Raw genomic sequence first — 21,881 nt, forward strand, 5'->3', positions numbered from 1 at the left:
AAGACATGCAATCGTTTAAATCAAGGCGCAAGTCGAAAAACACCGTCCCATAATATTAGTTAACGATTAACACATTTGTATATGTATTGTAAGCATACAACTGATAATATGTTGCGCTTATTTATCTGGTGTACTGACATTTTTGCGCGTTTAACGGCTGAAATCTAACGTGGTTTGTGCCCTTCAGAATGAAAAGAGTTTGCATTTACCTTTTTAATAAAAGGCGAGCTTTTAAGCCTGAGAAATCACCCCGTAAATACACATGTTTAATTGCACATGTGTTAATATGTATGCTTACACAGTATTAAAAGACACTCAACAAGTACACAGTATTAAAAGACAGTCAACAATTAACGTCATTTGCCTTCGTTCCCGCCTCCTCCATTAGAGTATATGGACAAAAAACAGGTTCCAGTTATGACCATTACACGTAGAATTTCGAAATGAAACCTGCCTAACTTTTGTAAGTAAGCTGTAAGGAATGAGCCTGCCAAATTTCAGACTTCTACCTACATGGGAAGTTGGAGAATTAGTGATGAGTCAGTCAGTCAAACAGGTTCCAGTTATGACCATTACGCGTAGAATTTCGAAATAAAACCTGCCTAACTTTTGTAAGTAAGCTGTAAGGAATGAGCCTGCCAAACTTCAGACTTCTACCTACACGGGAAGTTGGAGAATTAGTGATGAGTGAGTCAGTCAAACAGGTTCCAGTTATGACCATTACGCGTAGAATTTCGAAATAAAACCTGCCTAACTTTTGTAAGTAAGCTGTAAGGAATGAGCCTGCCAAATTTCAGACTTCTACCTACATGGGAAGTTGGAGAATTAGTGATGAGTCAGTCAGTCAAACAGGTTCCAGTTATGACCATTACGCGTAGAATTTCGAAATAAAACCTGCCTAACTTTTGTAAGTAAGCTGTAAGGAATGAGCCTGCCAAACTTCAGACTTCTACCTACACGGGAAGTTGGAGAATTAGTGATGAGTGAGTCAGTCAAACAGGTTCCAGCTATGACCATTACGCGTAGAATTTCGAAATAAAACCTGCCTAACTTTTGTAAGTAAGCTGTAAGGAATGAGCCTGCCAAATTTCAGACTTCTACCTACACGGGAAGTTGGAGAATTAGTGATGAGTGAGTCAGTCAAACAGGTTCCAGTTATGACCATTATGCGTAGAATTTCGAAATAAAACCTGCCTAACTTTTGTAAGTAAGCTGTAAGGAATGAGCCTGCCAAACTTCAGACTTCTACCTACACGGGAAGTTGGAGAATTAGTGATGAGTCAGTCAGTCAGTCAGTCAGTCAGTCAGTCAGTCAGTCAGTGAGGGCTTTGCCTTTTATTAGTATAGATGAACAGTTACTACATTCCAGATGTTCAGTTGTTATCTGCTTATATCGCACTTTTAAACAGTAATGTTACTACTGTTAAGCTGTCACTGGTCCAGTTAGACCTGATTTGATGGACTTTCTCCTACTGTCGTCGTGTCAGTTTACTGCACACTGTCTTGTCTGATCCTGAAGACACATCATTGTGTTTCAATCGGGATGACAGTAACTTGGACTTGAACTTGATTTTAATTTTCTTATGGGACACAAGAGGGCGCCATTCATGCACAGTTATGTATTCTGGGGGGTTTTACATTGAGACTTCTGTGAAAGTTTAAGATTTTTATTTAGTCCTGTTTACACAATAAAATATGAAATTTGCCTTTTCAATTGTATCCAATAACAGGAAAAAATGAAATAAAACAGACAAATAGAAACAAAACAGGGAAAAGGAAACTCTTCATTCCTTGCTGCTTCAAAGATTTGCTTTGTTGGCTGGTTCAGCTGTCTTTCTGCTGGGTGGAGGTTCAGTTTTGGTTCTGTTAAGTTTGATTTGATTGTATGGATTGGTATTTGCTTTCAATTAAAATTAATGATAAAAAAATTGGTTGTGGCACCGTTTTTTGGGGGACAAACTGAAGCAGCACTTATCTATTATATAGTGCCTTTCTATCTATCTATCTATCTATCTATCTATCTATCTATCTATCTATCTATCTATCTATCTATCTATCTATCTATCTATCTATCTATCTATCTATCTATCTGCTCATTCCACATGCTCTCATGGTCCTCATCATAGTGACAATACACATCTTGGCCTGGCCAGTACCAGACTCACAGAACAAATCCAGGCTAGAATGTATTGTGCCATTTCTACCGTGCTGCCCAATCTGATGCCAGCTTTCCCATTTCTACTTTGCTCCCAAACTTCAGTCTGTGACATCCACAGTCCCTTTAATCTTCCCATAATTTGTCCTCTAGATGTGGAAAGTAAGAGGTGCACCTGTCTTGTACTTCATCCACAGGATAATCCCAACCTAAACCTTACTTTGCCTTTATATCAGGATGCCTATATTTCCTTGATCATATATTTTGCCCTTTTTTCCTTCGGCCGTGAAACATTTCTCAGTTACTTTCTACCTAAATGGAGTTATTTCACTAAGCCCCCCAAACAGATTTAGTGTTATGCTATTGTCTAGATCAGTGTTTCCCAACTTTTTCTTCTGTAGTGGCACACTATTTGTAACCAAAATCATCCCAAGGCACACCACTATACTAACGACAAACACATATACAGTATACAGTGCATCCAGAAAGTATTCACAGCGCTTCATCACTTTTTCCACATTTTGTTATGTTACAGCCTTATTCCAAAATGGATTAAATTAATTTTTTTCCTCAGAATTCTACACACAACACCCCATAATGACAACATGAAAAAAGTTTACTTGAGGTTTTTGCAAATTTATTAAAAATAAAAATACTGAGAAATCCCATGTCCATAAGTATTCACAGCCTTTGCTCAATACTTTGTCGATGCCCCTTTGGCAGCAATTCCAGCCTCAAGTCTTGTTGAATATGATGCCACAAGCTTGGCACACCTCTCCTTGGCCAGTTTGGCCCATTCCTCTTTGCTGCACCTCTCAAGCTCCATCAGGTTGGATGGGAAGCGTCGGTGCACAGCCATTTTAAGATCTCTCCAGAGATGTTCAATGGGATTCAAGTCTGGGCTCTGGCTGGGCCACTCAAGGACATTCACAGAGTTGTCCTGAAGCCACTCCTTTGATATCTTGGCTGTGTGCTTAGGGTTGTTGTCCTGCTGAAAGATGAACCGTCGCCCCAGTCTGAGGTCAAGAGCGCTCTGGAGCAGGTTTTCATCCAGGATGTCTCTGTACATTGCTGCAGTCATCGTTCCCTTTATCCTGACTAGTCTCCCAGTTCCTGCCGCTGAAAACCATCCCCACCACATGATGCTGCCACCACCATGCTTCACTGTAGGGATGGTATTGGCCTGGTGATGAGCGGTGCCTGGTTTCCTCCAAACGTGACGCCTGGCATTCACACCAAAGAGTTCAATCTTTGTCTCATCAGACCAGAGAATTTTCTTTCTCATGGTCTGAGAGTCCTTCAGGTGCCTTTTGGCAAACTCCAGGCGGGCTGCCATGTGCCTTTTACTAATGAGTGGCTTCCGTCTGGCCACTCTACCATACAGGCCTGATTGGTGGACTGCAGCAGAGATGATTGTCCTTCTGGAAGGTTCTCCTGTCTCCACAGAGGACCTCTGGAGCTCTGACAGAGTGACCATTGGGTTCTTGGTCACCTCCCTGACTAAGGCCCTTCTCCCCCGATCGCTCAGTTTAGATGGCCAGCCAGCTCTAGGAAGAGTCCTGGTGGTTTCGAACTTCTTCCACTTATGGATGATGGAGGCCACTGTGCTCATTGGGACCTTCAAAGCAGCAGAAATGTTTCTGTAACCTTCTCCAGATTAATAAATTTGCCAAAATCTGAAGTAAACTTTTTTCACATTGTTATTATGGGGTGTTGTGTGTAGAATTCTGAGGAAAAAAATGAATTTAATCCATTTTGGAATAAGGCTGTAACATAACAAAATGTGGAAAAGTGATGAAGTGCTGTGAATACTTTCTGATTGCACTGTACATCTAGAGTAGATGCTCTGTTGTATTCATTTTCCAATTATGATTATTATTTAGGGTAATTCCTACGTATTTTGTCCAGTTTATATATTTTTTTCATTTTGTTATATCAGGAACTATACTCATTAATTAAAAATACATTTACATGCTGTTATATGCATGAGAGTCCCAAAGCAATTCCTAAACAGTCACTAAAATGCTCACTAAAGAAGGAAACACTGTCAAAAAACTTGCAGATAACACAAAGGACAACATAAAATCTTTATAAATAAAAATATTTATTATTCCTAAGCTCTGTAGAACAAAAAGAAGCTCCGTGAAGTACAAGAGGCACACAGGAGTCACCTAAACAGTAAGGCAACACAAAGCAAAGAATAAAAAGTGAAATGGTGAATTCAAAGCAGAGAGCAAAAAGTTCAGAAGTTCCAAATATCCAAAGAATGAAAGTTCAGCAAAACGCAAAGAAACTCAACACTCACAAGTGCATTCAAATGAACTGCCATCCGCTGTGGGAAGCTTGGTACTTATTGGGTGAGGTGCAGGTGGCCCCGCCTCTTGGGGAGCCGCCCACAAAACACAAAGGAACATAACAGACGCAGCTTACACACAAAGAAACCAAACAATACCCAAAACTAGTCAAATCTATACTGTAACTGATATCACATGTCTAGCATAATTAACAATATTCACATAAACAAAAGAGTCAAACATGAACAATAAAGACACAAAAAGGGAATCTGAACACAGGACTGGGGGAACCCTGGCTGAAATACAACAACACATGTTAGTTAGGGCATCTAAAATGAGTCCATTATAGGCTGAAGAGGCGGTGCTGGCATCACAAAGTGGCATCTCAGACTGGTAAATGTGGTCCTTATTCCATTTATCAAACATTTCAATTCAAAGGGACTTGTAGATCTTTGCTTACCACATAGTTTCCTTCTAATACTGGCCCTTCCTAGAAGGATGATCCCAGTTCCGTTCTTCATCAGGTCTTTTCATAATCTCCTACCTGACTCTTCATTTAAATGTTCCTCAGTAAATCACAGCTGGTCAGAATACATGGATTTTGTATAGAAAATGCTTCACTGTTCAAACTTTTAATGGGTTCTCTTCCTGCAGGGTTCAGAGTAACAGGTCTATGATGGAGAAAAGCAGAAAACATTTTCTTATTCTTGAACTTACGAGGATTGACCTCAGGCACTTGTTCTGCGCCGTGTGTGTGTGCAGCATGTTCTCTGACTGAATGTGTGTGTGCAAGTCATGTGCATAGTTCCTATGGATCTGTGTATCTTGTCATACGTACCATGAGGTTTGTGGGTGGTTCCCCAAGAGGTGGTGCTCATCACCACAAAAAGGCGGGGTCAACCCACAGTCCTTTGTGGTTCATTCGAATTCGCGTGGTAGTTGGTGAGGGTCTCTTTTGATTCTGTGATTCTTCTTCTGTGATTTACTGCCTTTTTGTTCTGATTTTTGACTACTCCTTGAATTTGGTATACATTGAGACTTTGTTCACCTGGGATTACCTTTGCTGGCAACTCCTTTTTCCATTTTTTTCCATGTTATTACTGAACATTTTTAGAAAGAATAAGATCCTAGCTAGAGTTTGTAGGTAATACCCCCTCTAGTGGACACGCAGAATATCTTGTGTCTTCACGTGCTGTGGTTCACTCACCATGTCTGGTGTGTTGCTCACATGTCATCTCCTGTTATCCTGGCCATCAAAGGTCCAAAACAGTTCAAGAAACAGCTGGCAAAGTCCAACAAAAACTGGAAGGCCATTCCTTTGATTGTGAAACTGGAGGTGATAAAGCCCAGACAAAGGCTCAATTGCACATTATTTAATGAAGGTCAATGACTTATTGGGGTGTGTTTTGAGGTCTAATGTGATTATTAACAAATTCTGTTGATTTTCAGATATTCTGGTGCTATTTAAATGAAAATAGGGGCCATTCTTGAGCCAACTTAAAAAACGTTTTGCAATTAAATTAATTGTAATTAAGTTATGATAATCCATTTTACAAAGGATGAGCTCCTTCTTAAAGACTGCAGACCTCTCCGATCAGCGCCTTCAATCCAAACACTTGGCATTTTCTCCATTTATTTCTAGTTCTGTACTGTGTGTGTGAATTAGTTTTGATGCATTGGCATCATCACAATTTTGTATGAACTTCTTAATTTTGTCCAATTATTTTAAGGTAGTTTTTAGAGTTGATTGTTTCAACACCATTCATGCTACTGGATTGCACTTTTTCTCCTGCCTCTACGTGCTTTACCTTAATTTCAAGCATAATTGCTTTTTTCTTTCATGATTCTGACATATTAAACAAATAAAAGAATAATAATGTTTATTTCTTAAAATAACTCATTTTCTCAATTTAGGGCGGCACGGTGGCGCAGTGGGTAGCACTGCTGCCTCACAGTTCGGAGACCTGGGGACCTGGGTTCACTTCCCAGGTCCTCACTGCGTGGAGTTTGCATGTTCTCCCCATGTCTGCGTGGGTTTCATCCCACAGTCCAAAGACATGCAGGTTAGGTGGATTGGCGATTCTAAATTGGCCCTAGTGTGTGCTTGGTGTGTGGGTGTGTGTGTGTGTGTGTGTGTCCTGTGGTGGGTTGGCACCCTGCCCAGGATTGGTTCCTGCCTTGTGCCCAGTGTTGGCTGGGATTGGCTCCAGCAGACCCCCATGACCCTGTGTTCAGATTCAGCAGGTTGGAAAATGGATGGATGGGTATTTTCTCAACTTTTTCACGCTGTGTGAAATATTGATAGAATAACATCAAATATGTTAAGACATCTAACACACTTCGGGACCCAGATTACTGTATAAAATAAACAACACATGTGTGATGTCTACAGTACATCACAACATCTGAATGACGCCTCACGTGTTCACCAACAGCCTGACATTAGTTTCTTTGTTCCAAATTCTCGAAGCAGGAGGATTTGTTCAGTGAGATATCAGTGTCCTATCTGTGCTGCCTGTCTAAGACAGACTGAAATCTAAATTATCAACGTGGACCTCAGCGTTAATGTTTAAAGTGCACCATCTAATGAAGTGTATTTTTAATGCCAGTGGTAATGAAATACATTTCAATTGCCTTTCCCACAGGGGGGTTCAACTAGAGTCAGAAAATGAGCACCAAGAGACAATATATTACAATACTAATCACCTATCCATCCATCCTGCCATTTTGTGAAGTCACTTATGCCAGCAAAAGGCTATGAGACACCAGGGGACATTGCAGCAGCGTCAGGAGCTGCCCTTGAATGGCTAGCGCAGGACACACTCATGTTTATATCGTTTATTAAAACAGGCTTAATGGTACGATGGTAAGTCTATCTGTTTCAGTTGTGTCCTGTATTTGTGAACCTCTGTTCACTGGATTTGCCAACCCTTCCATCTCTCTTCCTTTGTGCTTCTTATTGCCTTTCTTTGTCAGACATTCCTGCCCTCTTGTGGATTTCGGACAACATTATGCCTGGGCACAAATTCCGGCCAGACACTTTATATATAGAGATATCAATATATAATAGTAAATGATTATTTGTTATTTGTATGTTATTCCTGTTATTTTGTTAAACGTGTAGTTTGTCTTTAACTGTCCAGATATTTCACATGTTTTATGGGTGGAGCCTCAAGGGGCTGGGCCACCGTGACATCACCAATGCTGGGTCCGCCCTCAGCCTTTATTAGGAGAAGGCCAAGGAGTACTCAGCAGTGGATCATTTTGGTTTCGTTATTTGGAGGTGTTAGTGTGGGCATTGCCTTTTTATTGTATTCTCTGTTTTTGCTGTCTCTGCTCTAAGGATTATGAATTTTTGATTTGCATCTTGCGACTTGTTTTCTTCAGATTCTGACTTCAGACAATACCATTAGCCTCATTTTTGCTTAGATTAGATTAGATAAGAGTTTTAATCCCATGGGGAAATTCAAATGCATACAGCAGCCTGAAACAGAAAAAACAAAAATACAGACTCACAAGAGAAATAATACTGTCAATCAATCAATAAATACATAAATACACTTAACGGCTCTTAACGGGTCAAGTTATTGAATTACCTTATAGCAGCGGGCAAAAAAGACCCCTAATGTTGCTTCTTAGCACACCGTAGAAGATGGGCCTGTAGCTAAAAGTGCTCCAAGAGAACAGCTCCCGAAGGGGATGTTTCACTATGGCATCTAATTTTGCTACCATCTTCTTTTACACAACAGTTTCCAGTGTGCTGAGAGTTCACCCTGTGATGGAGTAGACTTTCCTAAAATATTTGTTCAGGTTTTCTGCTTCTTTTGTGCTCAATTGCTTCTCCAGGAGACTGCAATGTAGAGCACCACAGTGACTACTATGAACTTTACTATGAAGTCTCCTTATTCAGTCCAGTCTGCTCTGCCCTTCTTGTACAGCACCCCTATTTTGCCAGACTGGTCCAGTTTTTTTAATATGAACTCCCAGGTTCTTGTAGCTCTACACCACTTCCACATCCTTCCCCTGAATGGGAATAGAGCTTAGAACTCAACCCTATAGGGGCCTGTGGTCAGCACCAGGGGGCGCCCCAATGCCTGAAGAGTCCTGGCCCTCAGTACTTCCACCACACCCGGGAGTGCTGGGGGAACGAAGACCAGGGACACCAGGGAGTGTCAGCAGGCGCTCATTGGGAGGCACCTGGAGCACGTCCGGGTGGGTTTAAAAGGGGCCGCCTCCCTCTATTTGATGGCTGGAGTCGGGAGAGGAGAAGGACAAAGCTCGGGAAGAGAGGAGTGGAGGTGGACCTGAAGGGAGGCAGTATGGAGAGGCCTGGACTTTGGGGGTGAGAGTGGGTTGTGTGCTGTGCTTCACTTTATGTAAAAATGAATAAACGTGTGTTGGGTTTTGTACCTACGGTGTCTGCCTGTCTGTGTCCGGATCAAATTCCATACTAAATATGGTAAAAAAACACATAAATAATAAACAGCAAAAGGTTCAAAACATATAAGAACAAAAACTTACACTCCAGTCTCCAAATAGCTTGTGATGAAAGCCGCATGTCCACTCCACATACCTGTCCAGTCCAGTGTTGACCATAAAGCTGCACCCTCCCTTTCTCTTGTCCATCCATCCATTATCCAACCCGCTATATCCTAACAACACGGTCATGGGGGTCTGCTGGAGCCAATCCAGGCAAACATGGGGCGCAAGGCAGGAAACAAACCCGGGCAGGGCACCAGCCCACCGCAGGGCACACACACCCACACACCAAGCACACACTGGGGACAATTTAGGATGGCCACCTAACCTGCATGTCTTTGGACTGTGGGAGGAAACCCACTCAGACACAGGGAGAACATGCAAACTCCACGCAGGAAGGACCCGGGAAGCAAACCCAGACGGGTCTCCTAACTACGAGGCAGCAGCACTACCCACTGTGCCACCGTGCCGCCCCCTTCCTCTTGTAATTAACAATAATGTGTTACATCATAAAGGTAATCAATTTATTACTGAAATATCACGTGTCTCAGATTTCTATCTGCTGACTCATCCATTTTTGAGTCCATAGTTCTTGGTGAATGGGGCAGGAAGCCATCTTGACAGTGTCAGGAGTCAGTCCTGGATGGGGTACCAGCCTTTCACAGAGCACACTTGAGCATGGAGTCTCATTCACGTACACATGGCCAATATCAAATCAAGAAATAGCCTTTGGTATGTGGAGGAAAAACTAAAGTGTCCAAGAACACAACTCTGCAGCCACAAGGAGACCATGCAAACTCCATGCAGACCAGGCCAGGGCTGGGGATTCAAACCAAGACCTTTGATTTATGAGGCCACCAGTGTGCCACCAGGCTGCTGAGATATTCTTTTCAAAGTTGTACAAACCTGACAGTCCTGGATGCTTTTTGTGTTTCTGTAGGTCAATGGCATGCACAACATATTTTAGCTTTCCTTCACAGGTTGATGATGGCACTTGTTGAGGGTCTGGAGGAATGCTTTTTATTTATTAATGTTGTAATGTGGTATATAAATATTGTCTATAAAATATTATACATTCTACAGCAGTCCTAAAACACAACTCTATCTCCCTAGGTTGTAGAAGTCACATGAATGTTATTGTCCAGCATCAGATCTCAGCTAAACAGGAGGACACACAGAGAGTGCTGGATTGAGAGGCAGACGTCGGCCTGGTGGTGTGTCGTGTTGTAACTTTAACTTTACCTGAATACACACAAGTGTTTGTGTCACATTCGCCTCAGTGTGTTTGCTTCATGTGAGGACACAACAATCTGCTTGTACTTCAGACTCCTTCACTTCCACTTCCACTCCATTCCCTATCCTGGCAGTCCCTCCATGTTCAGATATTTCTTAACAAACCCCAAGATCAGGCCTGTCAAGGCACAGCCTCATCAGACTGGCAGGACTGGTTCTCTCATTTCTTTCTCTTTCTCGTTTTGTTGTTATCACCACTCAAATCCCAATAGTTACCAAGATGAAACATCACACAGTCACTGAGACCACTTTGTTACTGGCTTTGTATCACATTTCTGTATGTTTTACCAGGCTGTGTACCTGACTCGTATGTGGATTTGCTGTCACTACCCATTCCCAAAGACCCCAGAGAAATTCATTGGTCATTCTGTTAATTTCTCTCTCAGTGATCCTGATGATGTATCTTAGAATTGGCTTCCTATCTCATCTGTCACCACTGAAAGCCTCCATGTGTGACTGACAGTCCTCCTTACTTCAGCCCCCAATTCAGTCTCTTAATATTCGCCCCAACAGGCACACCAGACACAGCAGATCTGCTCCATCTTTGTTTCTTTCACCTTAACACTTGACTTTATTGAAGAATCAGCCACACGTGGTACACTGAAGGGTTCACTCACTTCTCTGTATGATACCACAGTCCTTAATATGAAAGTTACAGTGCAATCATATCAGATAGTGACGGCTTTAATACATTTCTAGAGGTGGGATGCTCTTTTGCATTTCTTTTTACAATAAAGTCACTAAATGCATTGGTGAATACAGTGAAGCTCACCCATACACGGAGGTTGAAGTCAGTGGCCTGCAGCACATAAAAGTATTTTCATTCTGCACAGACTCTTAACAGTGCTACAGACAGGACCTTCTCCATTTTAAACCTGAGAAATGTACAACTCTCTGATTTTCTAAGAAGGCCTCCTGCACTTAATCCATCTTTAACTGGCTAAGCTGAAAAGCCACAGCCCACCTAAAATTCACTAAATAAGGGTCCACAGTTTCCCTCCTATTGTCCGCTGTGTAAGCAATGCAGTGAAGAGCCGAGGTGCTCCTGGCAGAGGCAGACTTACCTGCTCTCACTTTGTTTAGCCTCAGTGCTCTCCAGGGGATTTGTCTTTGATCAACAAGCTGGACGGCTCTCTGTAGAATCAGTCAGTGCACCTCAGTTCAAGTTATCAGTCTGTGCAAGAAGATGGCTGAGCACAATTAAACAAACTCTTCAATGTTTGCCACTTTAGTTCGTCTCACCCTTATTGTATTTCACTAATTTCTCTTTCACTTTAACAAGGCATTCAGCCGACAGGGCCTCACCTGAGTCTTAAAGTGAAAGAACACAAGAAACTCCAAACACACTGTATGTTTGATGTCTGGAAACACACACATTTAGTTTTTCCTGCTACTAACAAAATAAAATCTTTTTTTAATAAAGATACACAACAAGGGAGGATACAAACTGTGGTGACACACAATCACATTTTCATCAGGTACTATGATGGATGGTGTAACCCTAGAACAGATCTTTACAGGTGAGATAAAACCCCAAAAAAGTCAAATGCAAAACACCAATCACAACTGAGCCCCCTGTCTAGGGCAGGGCATGGTCTCTGACCACATCCATCAGGATTATTGGGACACCATATTTGAAACCTAGACAGCCGTTTAGGAGTGTGAACATCAGGTGGATTAGCAGATAATTTGGAACCCGTTATATCATTACAGAAGGACTTGGATAGCAGACAGGCTTGGGCAGATTTGTGGCAGATGAAATTTAATGTCAGTAAGTGTAAAGTATTACACATTGGAAGTCAAAATGTTAGGTTTGAATACACAATGGGCGGTCAGAAAATCGAGAGTACACCTTATGAGAAGGATTTAGGAGTCATAGTGGACTCTAAGCTATCGACTTCCCGACAGTGTTCAGAAGAAGGCTAACAGATTCTCTTCATATGTCAGAGGACTGGGACATCGCGAAGTGGGATCTAGCCTCATGTGGGGAGGCAAAATGGGGGGGGTGGGGGATAAAGGGGGGGAGAGAAGGAGAGCAGGTTATATCTAATCTATTCTTGTAATCCTTATAATTATAAATATCAATGCAACAATAGGCTAAAATGCAATAACTTATGGGGAATCTTGAAACTAAGATTAAAACTGCCATATTACCAATTAAAAATTATAAAATGACATTAAAAACTCAGAATCAATGTCTCCATGATGGGACAGTTAAGTTTGTGAGCTGGAATGTTAAAGGCCTGAATCACGAATTAAAGAGAAAGAAAGTATGCTCTCACCTAACAGGCTTAAACACTAAAATAGTATTTCTACAGGAGACCCACTTACTAACCAAGGATCAGTTCAGACTACACAAAGACTGGACTGGCCAAATGTTCCATTCTAGCTTTATAAAGAAAACTAGAGGGGTGGGAATTCTCATACATAGAACAGTTCCATTTGTAGCATCAGATGTAGTGTCGGACCCTGAAGGGAGATATGTGATGGTCATGGGCAACTTATATAACAGTAAAATGATTTTGATAAATGTTTATGCACCCAATGTTGATGATAAGTAATTCATGCAAAATCTATTTGCATCCATTCCCAATGTGAACACTCATAAAAGTATAATGGCTAGGGACTTTAATTGTGTTTTAAATCCACTCTTAGATAGGACTCCTGTGACAGGGGAGACGACATCTAATACTGCAAAGACAATTACACAGTTTTTAAATGATCACAACTTATCAGACCCCTGGAGGTTTTTCAACCCAAACTCAAGAACATATTCGTTCTACTCACCAGTGCATTATAGCTACTCAAAAATCGATTATTTTTTTATAGATAATAATTTCCTGCCTACAATTAAATCATGCAAATACAACACAATTGTTATCTCTGACCATGCCCCTCTAGTCTTGGAGCTAAAATCATTAAGCCCCTCACACTCACCTTGCAGATGGCATCTTAACCCTCTTTTATTGGCAGACGAGAATTGCACAGAATTTATATCCAAACAAATCAGCTTCTTCCTAGAGACAAACACGTCCACAGAGGTTTCTGCAGGAACACTCTGGGAAACTCTAAAGGCCTTCTTAAGAGGCCAGATTATTTCATATCTTTCCCACAGAAATAAATTAGAAACCAAGAAAGTGTCAGAGCTAAGAAGTGAAATTACTAGAATAGATGAAGAACAAGCCAGGCGTCCAAATGAAGTTCTCCACAGGAAAAGGCAGGCCCTGCATACAGAACTTAACATCTTAACAACTAAAGAAACTGAACAACTTATTTATAAGTCTAGACAGCATTACTATGAACACGGAGAAAAAGCTAATAAGCTTTTAGCTCAACAAATTCACAAACAAGAAGTTCACAATGCAATACCAGTAATCACCAACAAGAATGGAGAAGAAATCATTGACCATAATAAAATAATGCACACATTTAGAGATTACTATAAGTCTTTATATTCTACTGAGCCCAAAGAAGACAACACACAATCTAATGCATTTCTGGATACATCACAGATACCACAAATAGATGCTTTAAGTGCTGAGGAACTGGATAAACCTCTAACGCTAACAGAATTACTAGACGCTATAAAGTCACTACAAAGCGGGAAATCATCAGGCCCTGATGGTTACCCCGTAGAATTTTATAAGAAATTCTCCACTCAGCTCGCTCCCCTCTTATTGGCAACATTTACAGAAGCTAGAGACAACCAAATACTACCTCAAACATTTCGACAAGCATTAATCACCATCTTTCCTAAACAAAATAAGGACTTGTTACAATGTGCATCATATAGACCAATTTCTCTCCTGAATAATGATGTTAAGATACTCTCAAAAATCCTAGCTAGAAGGATGGAGAAAGTGCTGCCCTCGGTAATATCACAAGATCAAATTGGATTTATTAAAGGCCGACATCTATCTTCAAATCTCCGACGCTTGTTTAATGTAATATATTCACCAGCAAAATCAAACACCCCAGAGATATTACTATCATTAGACGCAGAAAAAGCATTTGATATGATTGAATGGAATTACCTTTCACTGCATTGGAGAAATTTGGGTTTGGCCCGAATATTTGTGCTTGGATCAAACTACTGTATACCAATCCAGAAGCTTCAGTTTGTATTAATAACATTTGTTCAGACTACTTTAAACTAGAACGTGGTACCAGACAAGGATGTCCCTTGTCGCCACTGCTGTTTGCAATCGCTATTGAACCACTGGTGGTTCACTCCCGAACTTCTTATCAGATAAAGGGGATTGTCAGAGAAGGACTGGAACAGAAAATTTCTCTATATGCAGATGATATGGTCTTATATATATCAGACCCAGAAAACACTGTCCCTGCTGTTTTAACAGCACTAACAGAATTTCAAAAGATATCTGGTCTTAGAATTAATCTGAATAAAAGTATACTCTTTCCAGTGAACTCACAAGCATATAATATCAGATTGGACACCCTACCTTTTACCATAGCAGATCAGTTTAAATACCTAGGGGTAAATATCACAAGTAAACATAAAGCTCTTTATCAACAAAATTTTGCCGTCTGTATGGAAAAAATTAAGCAAGACTTACATAGATGGTCAACCCTTCATCTCACTCTAGCCGGAAGAATTAACATTGTTAAGATGAATATCCTTCCTAAACTTCTCTTTTTATTTCAAAACATTCCAATATATATCAATAAATCGTTTTTTAAACAGTTAGATTCAACAATAACCTCATTCATTTGGAACTCAAAACACCCACGTATCTGAAGAGCGACCCTACAAAGACCTCAGGCAGAAGGTGGCATGGCTTTACCTAATTTTCAGTTTTATTACTGGGCAGCAAACATACAAGCCATAAAAACCTGGACACAAATAAATGCACATACACAGGCTTGGTCCGCAATAGAAGTAAAATCCTGTAGTACTTCTTTATACTCCCTGCTCTGCGCTCCAATAAATACAAGTTATCGCAAATACACTAATAACCCAATTGTGCTTTACTCACTCAGAATATGGAACCAAATTAGAAAGCATTTTAAGATGGGAAATCTTTTATCAGTGGCACCTCTGCAAGAGAACCACCTCTTTCAACCTTCGCAAGTATATCCAGTTTTTAATACCTGGAAAAGTTTTGGGATTAAAATGCTCAGAGATCTTTATATAGACAACATATTTACATCTTTTGAACAATTACGTTCAAAATTCAACCTCCCAGCTACACATTTCTTTTACTATCTTCAAATTTGAAATTTTGTTAAACAGAAATTGCCCGATTTCCCCCACCTTGCACCCTCCACAATGCTGGAAAAAATACTGCTCAATTTCGAGGAAATAAACACCATTTCTGCATTACATAAAATCCTATTAGAGTCCCTACCTTTCAAAGATCCAGGAGGACATTGGGAAGAAGATCTCTTAATCAATATGTCAGAAAAGGAGTGGAAGGTAGCAAAGCAGAGAATTCACTCGAGTTCTATATGCGCAAAGCATAGAATTATTCAACTAAAAATTATATATCGAGCTCATCTGTCTCGCTTAAAACTGTCCAAAATGTTTCCAGGCCAGGATCCAACCTGCGAACGCTGCAACCAAGCCCCTGCCTCACTGGGTCACATGTTCTGGGCCTGCACCAAACTAACATCATTTTGGACAAAATTTTTAAGTGCCTCTCAGACAGCCTTGGGGTCACAATCCCTCCTAACCCATTAACAGCTGTGTTCGGTGTTCTTCCAGATGGACTTGAATTGGAGAAGGACAAGCAAACGGTGATTGCACTCACTACACTGTTGGCACGCAGACTTATTTTGTTAAATTGGAAGAATCCTAATTCTCCTCTGATAAGTCAGTGGGAAACCGATGTTTTATATTATTTGAAATTGGAAAAAATCAAATTCTCAGTTAGAGGATCTGTACAAAATTTTTTCAAAACCTGGCAGGATTTAATCAATATTATTTTAGAATAAGAGAAATAACTATTATCTCATTTAACTCCCTTCTCCATCTCTTATTTACATATATATTTATTTCTCCCTTTCCTTTGTTTAATGTTGCCTCATTAAAAAGCCTTAAGCAATTTTCCTTTAGCTAAGCTCTCCTTCTCAGGGGTGGGGTTTGATTTGTCTTCAATTTTGTTGGGTTATAAATTGATCTGTTTGTGTGGAATGATTACAATGAAAATTCATAAAATAAAAATATAAAAAAAAAAAAGAAGGCTAACAGAATGTCAGGTTATATAGCGCCTTGATGTGTGGAGTACAAGTCACAGGAGGTTCTCCTCAACCTTTATAACACACTGGTGAGGCCTCATCTGGAGTCCTCTGTGCAGTTTTGGTCACCAGGCTACAAAAAGGACATAGCAGCACTAGAAAAGGTCCAGAGAAGAGCGACTAGGCTGATTCAGGGCTACAGGGGTTGAATTATTAGGAAAGATTAAAAGAGCTGAGCCTTTACAGTTTAAGCAAAAGAAGATTAAGAGGTGACATGATTGAAGTGTTTAAAATTATGAAGGGAATTAGTGCAGTGGATCGAGACTGTGATTTTAAATGAGTTCATCAAGAACACGGGGACACAGTTGGAAACTTGTGAAGGGTAAATTTCGCACAAACATTAGGAAGTTTTTCTTTACACAAAGAACGATAGAAACTTGGAATAAGGGACCAAGTAGTGTGGTAGACAGTAAGACGTTAGGGCCTTTCAAAACTCGACTTGATGTTTTCTTGGAAGAAATAAGTGGATAGTACTGGCGAGCTTTGTTGGGCTGAATGGCCTGTTCTTGTCTAGAGTGTTCTAATGTTCTAATCACTCAAATGGCCCCATGAATGATCCTCTGGACAATAACAATAATACAATACAATACAATACAATTTATTTGTTGTACAGCCCAAAATCACACAAGAAGTGCCGCAATGGGCTTTAACAGGCCCTGCCTCTTGATAGCCCCCAGCCTTGACTCTCTAAGAAGACAAGGAGAAACTCCCAAAAAAAGAAAACCTTGTAGGGAAAAAATGGAAGAAACCTCCGGAAAGGCAATTTAAAGAGAGACCCCTTACCAGGTAGGCCGGGCGTGCAGTGGGTGTCAAAAAAGGGGGTCAATACAACACAATACAATATAATACACAGAACAGAACACAAGTAATCCTCAATACAATAGAATAGTGCAATAGCAATATTACAAGTACAGAGCAGAATTCAACAGTAGATGATATCCTGTAATAGGATTTGGATTTGTTTAGAGTCCTGGAGACCTCGGCCATCAAGCTGCCTCCCCCTATTGGCCATTCCACAGCAGGGTCAGCGCTGGGCCAGCCAATCCCATGAAAGGACCCCTCTTTCCCACGATTCCTGCGATCCTCCATCAAAGATGACTTTACCTTAGGCAGGCAAAACAACTTGGCAGGTGGGCCGTGGCACCAAGTGGCACATTTCAGTACCGAGAAGAGAAACAGAATAGGTGAGGGTTAGTAACAAATTATAACCCCTCCAATGTACAAGATGCTCTGCACAACTACCCAGACAACAGGGGTCTGAAATTGACTGAATTAAAATCCTCTGAATTATCAACAGAGACAGAAGGAAGAGGAGGTTGAGGTTAGGAGCCCACGCTGATACAGTGCATTGCCACACTCACCACATGACAAATCAACTCAGGATCCACTGATTAGGACCCGAGTGCTGCCATGTAATGGGTGACACCTCAGCACCACACTAGTTCAGATGTAATAGAACAGTGTGCTGTATTTTATGCTGGCTGGACTGCCAATTCCATCACCAACCCCCAGGTTTTTCCCTGCAGGCTGGAGGGCCTACGTGCAGGACTGGATGCAGATTAACGTCATACCCAGGATGAAGCAATTGCAGGTTAAGGGCCTTGCTCAGGGGGCCAACGGAGTAGAGTCACTTCGGGCATTTACAGGATTTGAACCGGAAACTTTCCAATTACCAGTGCAGACCCCTACCTCAGAGCCACCACTCCGCCCAGAAGGAAGAGAAGGTTTGCTTATCTAGCGCAGGTTTTAATCTGGAGACATGGAAGGTTAATTGAATCTTAAATTGAGCTGGCAGTGCTAGACTGAATGACACCAGGCTCACTTGTCTCCAGATAGCATGATGCACAAACCACTTGGCAGAGTCTCTTGACGTTTCCTTAAACTAGATGCCACCTATATTGTAGGTTAGTGAGATGCTCAGTGGGTACCGAAGAAGAAAAATCTAATAGATGGGACTGAAATCTGCGTGTACATTCAAGGGGTGACCACTTGAGGATATTTCAAGTGATCTCAACTAAGATCAAGTAATCACTCAAATCATTTTGACTTGAATTGACTGTGCAAAAGAGAAACTTCTCCAAGTCACACTAAGTTCTTTCTGTCAGACCAGTGACCTCTGGATGATATCCTGAAGTAAAATTAACTGAACAACATAAACATGCAGAAATGAAATGCCAGAAGTGGGATACAAATTACAGTCCTTCATTTGAGATAATTGAACTGAGAAAGCCAAGTAAACAGACTACAGAGTGAGAAAAATTGTACCTAATTCATTTACAGATGGACATTTCTCAAAGGAGATAAAGTGGATATATTCTGGAAAAATGATCAACTACTACTAATACACAAATTACAGTGTAACCATTAGATGGTGGTATATCTGTAATATAATCGAAGTCGATAACTTCAAAGGAACAAGAACGACTTGGACTTGGTTGTAACAACTCTACAGGCAGACCTTGGAAGGATTTTGCTCAGTAATGAACTTTGTATACTGAAACGTAATCTCTAACCTCTTTCTGCATGTTTTCCCACTTAAAATATATTATAAATATATGTATTTTGAGGTTTAAATATATATCGTTTGAGGTTTTCTAAAGTGTGTGAACCCCCAGGATCCCCAAACCTGAATTTAATCTTTTTCTTTACCCAGTAAGTGTGCAGTAATGTAATAGAGCAACTTCAACTTAAAGTAAACTTAAACTTAAGTAACTTAAAGCAGGTGGCAATGGAGGATTGAGCTTCACAAGTCTGGTCCTCCAGTGGAGATGAAGTAAATGTTGCTCCAGAAATTTAGCAAGTAGAATGATTAGTTCCAGGTCAGCTGGTCTATTATCAGGTTCAAAACAGCAGGATAGGGCATCCACCCTACCCTTTCTCTTGCCAGAGTGGTAAGAATTTTTAAATCAAACCTAAGACAAAAGAAATGGGTATTTTGCTCCTGCCAGCCAGTGCCTCCATCCTCGTCCACTTTGTGGCTAAAAATTTACGATACTCACATCATAATTTTGCTCTGCAGTGGATAGTTTCTTTGAAAACAATGCACTTGAGTGGAGCAGAAAACATTCTGATAATATTTGTGAGAGTACAGACCCCAAACCAATGATTGATGCTGAACTGACTTCAACGAGAGACCAGAAAACTTAATGTGAAAAGCCCAGGAGAAAAGACAAAGTCAGAAAATGAAGCACATTGTAAAAACTAGAGACCAAATAGAGAAATAACAAAACCAGGAATAATAATCAAAAGTCAAAGTCTAAGTTTAGAGCCAAAGGCAATCTGAAAACATTCTCAAAATAAAGCATCTTGATCACAAAGAATGAATCTAATCTCAGATAAATGAGAGACCACGCCTGTCAACTTTTGAGCAGTCCACTGGTTATATAATCATTGGAATTCTGTGAAAAAAGTGATGTGCTAACCTTGACGTAGGAGAGCATGGAAGAAAAACAGAATTTGACACATCAAAAAAACAATTCTGACTAAAAAACTGAGGCAAGAAAATAAATCCCTGGGCCAGAAAACCCTGAACATACAATATGTACTGGATGTAAGCTTCAATGCAACAGCAATTCTAACAGATACATGTACTTCAGGAAAAAACTGATGGCTGGGTCCAGGATGTCTCCATACAGAAGCACTAGTAAAGAGTAGAGAATTTGGCCAGTGTTTTTCACACCGAATATGCTGTATTTGCCACTGACCTTTTACCCCAAATAATTTTATGGAAATTCATTGTGTGTCCGGCTTAGACAAACATTTCTTGGCCAGCTACCCAAGATGCTTTATGAGGCCAGTGTAACATCACATTGCTGTAGCAGCCAAGCGCAGAACTTTCATGCATACATACTGTAAGACTGATGCAGATCTGCGTCACAAACACATGACGTCATGACCAGAACACAGTACTCCAGCCAGATTTACACCACGCTTAAAAAAAAAATTGAGAAGGTGGAGACCTCTGTGGGCCAAACAAAAATCTGAAGTAGCTCTGCACCGGCACTTGAACAGACTCCTCTTCACCCTCATCACTAAATTAGCACATGAATGCCAGGATCTTCCTGAAGGGGACATCGATTGATAAAGAAAAGGATAAACAGAAGGAGACAGTTAATGTTAATGATAATTTGGTTAAGATCTCTTAAACCTCCGTCTATTTTCTTCACAAAAAAAAAGCCCGCTGGACCACCGCACAGCACAATAAACCAGTTTTCTCAATTCTCGTAGATGTGCTCCACCACAGCTAAAGACAATGTTTGGTTAAGTACTTTGATTTTTCCTTTCATATATTTTTTAATTTTCTGTTTATTTCCATATATGACCAACAACAGGACAATATTTACAAATATTTCATTATAATGATACAACCATAAAGTAATGTTCACGTATGTGTTAATTTGGTAAATATTTCTTTTCTTACTTTTTATATTTTGTATTTGCATCTTTTCTTAGAAATGTTCATGTGTTCATTAAGTACATGTATTTTAATATTCTTTTATTGCACATTTAGTTTTCAGTGCAGCTGTGGATCTCCTGTAGGTGTTCGGTGGTCTCTGACTGAAGGTGCTGCCCCTGATGTCAAATGTGGTGGTGCAAGAACTGAGCTGACTGAAAATGGAGACCTGAGTTCAAGCCCTGAGCCCTGGGCTCACACCAGTGAGGTGGCTCCTGCTCAGCTCCACCGTGATGATGGGATTATTCAATGATTTACTTTGATTCTCCTTTAAGAGATTAGAGGACTTGCATTTCTTGGAGTGAAAAATGAAACAGAACTTTCTGTGCCCTTCCGCTCTGCAGTCCTGTGTCTTTATGCTTCACATTTTTCGTGTTCTTCATGCAGGACATTCAGTGCAGCCTGCTGGGGAAGGAGATGGACTTGAAATCACAGGAAAATGTGTTTAACATTTATGTCACTGTGTGACCCCAAGCAAATATAGGACTTCAAAAATTACTGCACTTCATGCTGTGACAATAAAAGGCACAATATAATGTGAAAACTGTGTTTTGTTACATTTGATATGTTTACTCTGAAGGTGTGCTTTTTATTCTTAATTATTTCTGTAATGTTTCCTTGAATTTTTTTTGCTTTTAATCCCATTAATGTATAGGTCACACCTCAGTGGATAACACACAAGTGGTCCGGGTGTGCTGCCTCTCCTTACTCTCTCTTCTAATTTGGATAATAAAGTGTTTCCATTCCTCCATCTCGATGAGAGGTTTGTTTTTTTATTCCTGATGATTCCCTTTCTCTGCTAGCACTGACATCTCTGATAGGTTTGTAATGATGGAGCACAGCACAGTTTAACAAATAATGAGAGGAATGGGGGTCTGGGAGCTGGAGAACCTCAAACACCAACCCACTAGGACAGAACTGAGCCCAATGTGGGACAGACCTGTGAATC

General features: G+C 40.6%; 1 protein-coding gene and 1 long non-coding RNA gene across 4 annotated transcripts in view; both read right to left on the bottom strand.

Annotated features, from left to right (window-relative positions):
• The window catches only part of LOC114645002 (uncharacterized), a 35,512-nt gene extending 24,017 nt beyond the window's left edge, over nt 1-11,495 (bottom strand). Inside the window, exon 1 of the long non-coding RNA XR_007934792.1 lies at nt 11,286-11,495. This is a non-coding gene — a long non-coding RNA (uncharacterized LOC114645002). The remainder of the gene's footprint in view (nt 1-11,285) is intronic.
• LOC114641362 (butyrophilin subfamily 1 member A1-like) overlaps nt 1-21,881 on the bottom strand; it is a 994,484-nt gene that overhangs the window by 286,854 nt on the left and 685,749 nt on the right. The window lies entirely within an intron of this gene.

Source organism: Erpetoichthys calabaricus, chromosome 4, assembly GCF_900747795.2.
Source record: "Erpetoichthys calabaricus chromosome 4, fErpCal1.3, whole genome shotgun sequence".
Classification (NCBI taxonomy): Eukaryota; Metazoa; Chordata; class Cladistia; order Polypteriformes; family Polypteridae; genus Erpetoichthys; species Erpetoichthys calabaricus.